Consider the following 9,421-nt stretch of genomic DNA (forward strand, 5'->3'; position numbering starts at 1 on the left):
CTTTATTCAAGCAATGGAGAGACAGAGGGTGGTGATGGTGGCGGGGGTGGGGGTGGGGGGGCGGTGACGAGGGGATTATTCTCCAGTTCCATTTAACAATTTGCTCAGTTTATTACTCACTGTATTCCTGATATTCAGTTCATCAATTAACTGTAGCTTTATTGCAGACAGGGAGAGACAGCGCGGGGGAAGAAGGAATGGGGCCGAGTGACCTCCTCCTGCTATTTCGTACGTTCATATGTTTGTTTGCATGTTGAAAGCTATTATATGGTTGTTGGGAAACCGAAATGTCCTGCCAAATAGAATGACAGAAGCAGAGCCGATTATAACCTAAAAAAGGGGAAGTGCTTTAAAGTTATAAAAGGGGGAAGTGAAAATGGCTATTTACCATTTTTTCTATTTGACAAGCTGGGATTCAACTCCTTAAAGCAGAGAAGGTTAAGAGGGAGATTGGCCAGAATAATCCCAGCGTTGACGACCTTCAGTTAATGTGAAGAGACTGGAGAAGCTGGGAGTGTTCACCTTTGAGCAGGGATGGTTGCATTTGAACATGCTACACTGTATGTTCTATCGTATTCAGTTCAAAGATCTCCAGATGGAAGATAAGTGGATTATATTGAGGCAAATAAAGCGAAATGGTTTTGCAGGGTGAAGTCAAATCATTACATTACATCTTGAAGGATGGGAATTAGGGCTGGGACGTGGGCAAGTGGGTAACTATTTTAACGTGTGAACATTAAACGTAAATCTGGTGTTAAGAGAAAAAAAGACAAGGAATTAAAAGTTTCCAGATTCGACATGCTCCCTGGTGCAAAATTAAATTAGTAGAGCAGACTCCTATGATGTGAAGCACTCACATTGGGAATATTAACCTAACGAGACCGGCTGAAATCAAGGGGAAATGGGACTAGCCCAATGTTCCTTCTTAAAGTTTATTTCTCGTTAATCTGACTGGCAAAGCCTGGGGTTCGTTCACTTCATCTCCAGTTATATCAGGTCTTCACACTGCAGTGTTAGTTACTTGCTTACAATGGGAAAGAAATTGCCCATAAGTCCAACGAAGAATTAAATTGTTAAGGCAATTCGTCCATTGTAGGTTAGAGACTGGGCGTAATGCCTGAGCGTAAGGAAGGAATCTCCTTAGGCAGTTCTGCTCATGCACCACAATTCTTGTCTATTTGCTGCCAACCTCTGGCTATGTCCCTTCTCTGCTGCCTCTGTTGCATAGATCATAAGAACATAAGAAATAGGAGCATTAACCCAGTCTAATTACACCTTCCAGCATTTGGTTCGTAGCCCTGCAGGTTACGACTCTTGAGGTGCATATGCAGACTCATTTTTATGAGTTGAGGGTTTCTGCCTCTGTTCTCCACACCTGCACCAATGTGAAGCATTTCTCTACATCTCCTCTCTTCAGAGCCTTCATGGTTTTGCATACCTCTAGCAAATTACCTCTCAACCTTCTCTTCCCGACGGAGAATAACGCCACCGTCTCGATGTATCTGCACCCTCCCTAAAGCCTTCACATCCTTCGTATTGTGCAGTACCCAGAATTGGACACAATACTCCACTTGAGGCTGAACTAGTGTTTTATACATGTTCATCTTAAATTCCTAATTGCTTCATTCATTCATCAATTGTTTCAGTGGATATTGACTTAGTACCTGGGACCAGGGAATTGTTTCATTAGTTACAGCTCGAGGCTATGATTATTGGGTCAAAACTGCACATGAGTGGAGAGAACATGCTACTCTCTCCAGAGACATTGACTGACTCGTTGCATGTATTTAGCATCTGACTGTTCTCGGCTGGCCCATGGAGTGCCTCTGCACTGTTCGGGACAGAATCTCTGCTTTGAATATCTTCTGCTCAATGGGACATGCCCTAAAACATCGTCCCCTCAGCAGACTGCTGAATTGGCCTCTTACTTCACCCCAAGAGCCATTGCACAGAAATCACAGATCAGGGTAAACACTGTGTGAGGGAATGCTCTGAGGAGAAGGGCACAGTCTCATCGGCAGACCACTGACTTTTCCTGGTGCATCTTCACCCATTGAGTAACTATTTCAGTGTAAACCGCTGCTGCTGCACTGAGTCTTTGGGAATTGCACTTGCTGATTACACAGAGGATGTTTGTGAATGGTGGCAAGAGTCGAATCTGATTTGGTAATTAAAGACAAGGCACGGTGACATCAATTCCCATTTACGCAATCAGAATGAATATAGAAATTGGTGGGAATTGCTCATCAACTCTGGCAGCATCTGTAGAGGGAGAGAAACACAGTGAACAGATCAGGTCCAGAATCCTTCTCCAGTACTTTCTGTGAGCTCCATGTTATCGGTGTTGCTATCGGTACCCACAAGGTCCTCGCTATGCCTACCTTGCTATGGGATATGTGGAACATTCCTTGCTGAGTCCAGCTCAGTCCCCTTCCTTCATACCTTCTCCCGGTACATTGATGACTGTCCAGTGCCTCTTGTTGCTCTAGTGCTAAGCTGCAAAATGTCAGCCAATCTCTCTCCAATTTCCACCCTTCTCTCACACTCACATGGTCCATCTCGGGCCCTTCCCTTCCTCGAGTTCTCTCCCTCCGTTTCTGGGGAAATCCCATCAACCAGTGTTCGTTATAAGCCAATGGCCACTCACAGCTATTGGGACGACTCTTCCTCAACTCCACTTCCTGCAACGACTCCATTCCATTCCCTCAGTTTCTCCATCTCCATCGCATTTGTTCTGATGATCCAGCCTTTCATACCAGCCCTTTTGATATGTCTTCCTTTCTCATCACCGAGGATTACCCCACATTGTGCTTGGCAGGACCCTCCAATGTGTCTGAACTATTTCACATACTTTTGCACTCACCCCATCGCCTTCCTCCCAGAATCGCAATAGGACTTGCCTTTTCGTCACGTTACACCCCACCAGCGGCCATATTCAACAGACCAGCCTTTTCGCCACTTTCAGCGTGATGCCACCACCAATCGCATTATCCCCTCCACTGGAGTTTCAGCATTCTGTCGCGTGCTTGCCTCGGAGTCTCACTGCAGTTACTGCCATCTCTCACCATCTCCATCTGCTGGTGTCCCTGTCTCACTGCAGTTACTGCCCCCCTCACCATCTCCATCTGCTCGTGTCCCTGTCTGACTGCAATTCTGTCCCCCTCTCACCATCCCATCTGACGGTAACCCTATATCACTGCTGTTATACCCCTCTCACCATCTCCATCTAATGGTATCCCTGTCTCACTGCAGTTATACCCCTCTCACCAACTCCATCTGCTGGTGTCCCTGTCTCACGGCATTTACTGCCCACCTCTCACCATCTCCATCCGCTGCTGCGCCCGTCTCACTGCAGTTGCTGCCCCCCGCTCACCATCTCCAGCTGCTTGTGTCTCTGCCCAACTGCAGTTACTGTCCCCTCTCACCATCTCCATCTGCTGGTCTCCATGTCTCACTGCAGTAGCAGTCCCATCTCACCATCTCCATCTGCTAGTGTTCCCGTCTCACTGCTGTTGCTGTCCCCTACCACCATCTAAAACTGTTTGCCTCCCTGTCTCACAGCAGTTAGTGTCCCCGGCTCAGCATCTCCATTTGCTGATGCCCCTGTCTCACTACAATTACCGCCCCTTTTCACGTGCTCTATCAGCTGCTGTCCCTTTCCCACTGCAGTAACGTAACCTCTCACCATTTCCATCTGCTGGTGTCCCTGTCCTACTGCAGCTACTGCCACTTTCACTATTTCCATCTGCTGCTCTCCCTGTCTCAATGCTGTTACTGTCCCCCGCTCACCATCTCCATCTGCTTGTGTCCCTGTCTGAGTGCAGTTACTGACCCCCCTCTCGACATCGCCATCCGTTGGTGTCCCTGCCTCACTGCAGTAACAGCCCCCTCACCATCTCCATCTGCTCGTGTCCCTGTCTCACTGCAGTCACTGTCCCCCTCCCACCATCTCCATCTGCTGGTGTCCCTGCCTGACTGCAGTTACTGCCCCTCTCCCCAATGCATAATCACGATGATTTACAGCTTTATTTATTTTGTTGTGGGTCTCGGGTGGGTATAGTCAAAGTCCATCTGAGCTTTGCTATTTCGCCCTTTTTGAGAAACAATTCATAAATATTCTGCAGAGCAAGTCCCGCCTCAAAAGGTCAGATTATCAATAAAATATAACTTCAGAATCAGATTTACAATAATTTCGTTGCTCAATGCCGTGAACATAAATTGTACTTTCTGTCCTGAGGGAATGTAGGGAATAGAATATGAAATATGCGTTTAGTTCAATTGTTTTGGAATCCTTCATCTTTTGCTATGATTTCACTAATTTAACAACGAGATTGAAAGGGTATTTCACCGCCTTCTTCAGCTCCTTTCAAAATTGCGTCTGGGTCACAGCGTAAATGCATGTGTTGGTGCAGGAACTGAGAAGCTGCAGCATCTTAGCTGTTTGTTCTGTGATAAAGAGAGGGTCAATGTGTGAGGAATATCTCTGAATATCTGCAATTTGCCGATATATGGCAAACAGAAATGCTGTCATCCATAACAGTATAAAACTGCCGGATATACCGAACAGTAAAATAATTGATCTTCTGCGATTCTCCATCTCGGGGTCCTTGTGATTCTCTCCATTGCTGTGGCCCCGGAATCCCCTGCGGACTTTACTAGAGACTAAAATCCGTCTGACAGTCAGAACATTGAGCAGCAACATCAGAATGAACGGGACACAAGGGGATAAAATGTGGTGAAACAATTCAAATGCCCCCCATGTGGGAGAGGTGAAGAAGCTTGATTTAGTGGAACAACCCATGGGAACATTATCAGTAATGTAATGCTCTTGTGTAAAGTACCAGGGGACAGATTCTAAAGAGCCCAGCACACTCACTGTTCCTACAACCGCAGCTGCCATTTTTTTGGCGCAATACTTTGTTTTCAGCTTCTCACAACAAATGGTCAGAAATCGATCAAAGGTGAAAGCGACTGTGAGCCAGACAGAAACAACTTTGGTTGCATTAAACATAACGAAAATGAGAGAACACACAGTAGTAATTCTCAGGAATGATCTTATGAAATAAATTGCAACTATCCAAATCAATATGGGACCAGTGATAACCACCAGGAGATCAGCCACTGCCATTCCTACCAAGTAGACAGTGATACATTTGGAGAGACCGCACTTTCCTCGGGACAGGATCACAATCGCCATCAAGTTAACTGGAAGAGAGAGATAAGGAAGCAGAGAAATTACAGATCAGACCTGGAGACAAAGCAGCAGTTGACAGGATCTGGGTTGAAATTTTCAGTTGCGTTGCTGCATCAAGCAGTGAAAACTGATTCATTGATCTGGGCAATGCTTTGCCACAGTGAAATGTTTGAAAACAAAATTATAAATAATGAATTGGGAAATTGATACATAAAGTGAACACAGTCAGCAGCGGATCTACTGGAAGTACTGAGCGATGATGCAATGCCAGTGAGGAAATGAGAAGGGATTTACTGGGTTAATTGGGAATTTGTCTCCAGACTGTAGGTTGCGAAGTGTTGCAGACATCTAAATGTGTAGCAGTTCTTTTGTTCTATGTTTAGGGAACCGACAGGTACGAATATCAATTGAGAACAGGCTGAAAACTGCAGCACTGAGTTTTATTCTGGTATCAGCCGTCATCTAGAATGGCGGAACCGATTTGAAGGGTTGAATGACCTCCTCCTGCCCCGATGTTCCAGTACTCCTATCAGGTTGGATGACGCAGCTGGAGATGGGACTGGTGAGTGAGCTTGGGAGGGAGAGAAGGGGAGGGACATGTTGTAGCTGGAGGGGAGAGAGGAGCAAATGGTTTGGGAAAGTGGATAAACTGAAGCAATGGATGAGGAGACTGAGGATTCAATCCAGTGAGAGGAGAGTCTGAGATGCACAGGGAGAGATTGCAACAGAGTGTTAGAGCAAATCTAATCTATAGATTTCAGGAACACAATTCAATTAATACATTCAAACAGTAATCCCTGTGGTTATTGGTGTTGGAGAACTGTTAATCGTTTATTCAATATAGTTAATATATTTAGTTATTTTTCTCCCTGCTCCTTTTCTCCTTCCCTATTTCTCTGGAGTGCTGACACCCTGTAAACTGTTACTTAATGCTACTTTTCACATATGATTGTTTCCTAACATTCTGTACCTGTTTTCTTTTCACCAGCCCCATGTTTAATGATTCTATTCTCAGAGTCAGTTTATTCAATGATGAAACCTCTGTGAATTGTTTCATGTATCTACAGAACACCCGAATCTCCTCCTGTTCACCTACACTCTTCACTTAATCTACAATGCATGGAATAAACAGGATCGAAAGCTTCTTCCAGACAAACCTCACAATCATTGAAATTCCTTCTCCTGGAATTATAAAGTAATACATTAGAATGTGGGATTTATTAATTTATAAAACACCAACATCAGCGCTGCAGCTGATAATATACAGATAAATGGGAGACCCTTGATTGCAACTGATAGAGAGTAAACCAATAAAACATCACAGCAATAATTTCTATTTTAAAATGTTGTCCAGTGACCGTGAAGGCTCCACAGTGAAGTAAAGAAGGAGATGTCAGCAGCAAACACTGTTTAGTAGCCAGAGCTCTGCTGCAGAATTAGACACAGACAGAATGAAATTATATTTGATAACAGTGATAACCAATAAATACATTGAAAGCCCAATAAAACTGAGGCATGTTATTGCGGTGGGAGGACATTGTACTATCCCCTTGTAACACGGAGGCCATGAGATGTCTCATTATCCATCACTGAAAAAACAATGCCGAACAATATTCCAGGACCGGTTAGATCCACATCATGAAACTGTTGGAAGCTACTGATGGTCTGATTCTTAATCCTAATCGAAATTTCCACTGTTACTTACATCATATCATTCAAGATATAATGCAGCTCCTGCAAGACTGAGAGAGTAGAGAATCAGGAGATTGCAACAGCAAATTGCTGGAAAAGAACAGGAAACCGTGCAACACACACAATGCGAAATAATGCCAAGTGCAGCAGCACAGTTAACACCGATTTGCACCATTAACAGCTGAGATACAGGCTTACCATTAACTCCAATTGCTGCAAGTACAGGGTAGTAAATGCATAAGATCTGAATGATTACTGGATATACCATTTCTGTGAGAAGCAGAGACTTCTGGAATCCACAGCTGCAGCACGTACTCAGATCTGATCCATTCCAGCGGGTCCCGATTTATACAGGGGATAAGTCTCCACTGACACGGTTATACCCGTGATCATTGCCATTAGTTACACTCACCTGAACAAACACATTACATCAGCAGCTTTGACTCCAATGTAAATAATGTGGTGGATAAAACACAATCATTTCAATGTCAACGCCTTTTCCAGAGGAAGACTTCTCCCGGCAATAAAATTGAAGTCTGTACTCATACTGGACGGAGGCTCTGATTATGAGTGGCATCATTTACATTTTCCATATTATTGCATTGACCGTGTTCACGACTGGCGTTTCTATTGTAAATATAACTGATCTGTCTGCAGTGGACACGGAATCCAGGGACAAAAGCAATCTCAGCTCACTCTGTTCCTGCCTTTTCCAGTTAAAAGGTGAACTTTGAGGATCTGATATGGGATCATGTTCAGCGTATAGCCGAGAAACTGCTATGGGTGATATTAGGGGACCGACACTCTCCACCTCCATTGGGGAGGCAGACGCAGAGAGATAATGTCACTGGTCAAGAAATCCAGAAGCCCAACCAAATGGCCTGGGGACAGGGGTTCAAATCACATCATGACAGCTGTATAAAATAGCGGGAGCTCCCCGTCGATGAATAAAGTGGATTACTCCCTGTGCCACGTGCCAGTGAGGCGAGAGATAGGAAGATATTGCAGCTAAATGCGTGGCTGAGCAGCTGATGTAGAAGGGACGGTTTCAGATATCTGAACCATTGGGCTCTCTTCAGGGACAGATGGAACCTTAGAATTAGAATTAGAACATTACAGCGCAGTACAGGTCCTTCGGCCCTCGATGTTGCGCCGACCTATGAAACCATCTGACCTTCACTATACCATTTTCATCCATATGTCTATCCAATGATCACTTAAATGCCCTTAAAGTTGGCGAGTCTACTACTGCTGCAGTCAGGGCGTTCCACGCCCCTACTACTCTCTGAGTAAAGAAACTACCTCTGACATATGTCCTATATCTATCGCCCCTCAACTTGAAGCTATGTCCCCTCGTGTTTGCCATCACCATCCTGGGAAAAAGACTCTCACTATGCAGCCTATCTAACCCTCTGATGATCTTATATGTCTCTAATAAGTCACCTCTCCTCCTCCTTCTCTCCAACGAAAACAACCTCAAGTCCATCAGCCTTTCCTCGTAAGACCTTCCCTCCATACCAGGCAACATCCGAGTAAATCTCCTCTGCACCCTTTCCAAAGCTATAATGCGGTGACCTGAACTGCACGCAATACTCCAGGTGCTGTACAAGAAGGAGGGGTTGCATCTAAACTGGAGGGGCACTAATATCCTGGCTGCAACGTTTGCTAGCGTCACTCGGGAGGGTTTAAACTAGTGTGGCATGGGGGTGGGAACCAGAGCAGTAGGACAGCTAGTGAAATAAATGAGGAGAACATCGTAAATAAGACCAGTAGGACTCAGAGCAAGAGCAGGCAGGGAGATGTTGTTGATCACAGCGGGACTGGTGGCCTGAAGTGCATATGATTCAATGCGAGAAGTACAACAGGTCAGGCAGACGAACTTAGAGCTTGGTTTAGTACTTGGAAATATGATGCTGTTGCTATTACAGAGACTTGGTTGAGGGAAGGGCAGGATTGGCAGCTAAATGTTCCAAGTTTTAGAAGCTTCAGGCGGGATAGTGGGTGGACGTAAAAGGGGTGGGGGAGTTGCATTACAGGTTAAGGAGAATATCACAGCTGTACTGCAGGAGGACACCTCAGAGGGGTCATGCAGCGAGGCAATATGAGTGGAGTTCAGGAATAGGAAGGGTGTAGTCACGGTGTTGGGGGTTTACTACAGGCCTCCCAACAGCCAGCGGGAGGTAGAGGAGCAGATATGTAGACAGTTTTTGGAAAGATTTAAAGGTAACAGGGTCGTAGTGATGGGTGATTTTAACTTCCCCTATATTGACTGGGACACACATAGTGCTAGGGGCTTGGATGGGACAGAATTTGTAAGGTGCATCCAGGAGGGCTTCTTGAAACAGTATGTCGATAGTCCAACTAGGGATGGTGCCATTCTGGACCTGGTGTTGGGGAATGAGCCTGGCCAGGTGGTCGAAGTTTCAGTGGGGGAGCATTTCGGGAGCAGTGACCATAATTCCATAGGTTTTAAGGTACTTGTGGATAAGGATAAGAGTAGTCCTCGGGTGAAGGTGCTAAATTGGGGGAAGGCTA

The sequence above is a fragment of the Heterodontus francisci genome, unplaced genomic scaffold (assembly GCF_036365525.1).
Source record: "Heterodontus francisci isolate sHetFra1 unplaced genomic scaffold, sHetFra1.hap1 HAP1_SCAFFOLD_128, whole genome shotgun sequence".
Classification (NCBI taxonomy): Eukaryota; Metazoa; Chordata; class Chondrichthyes; order Heterodontiformes; family Heterodontidae; genus Heterodontus; species Heterodontus francisci.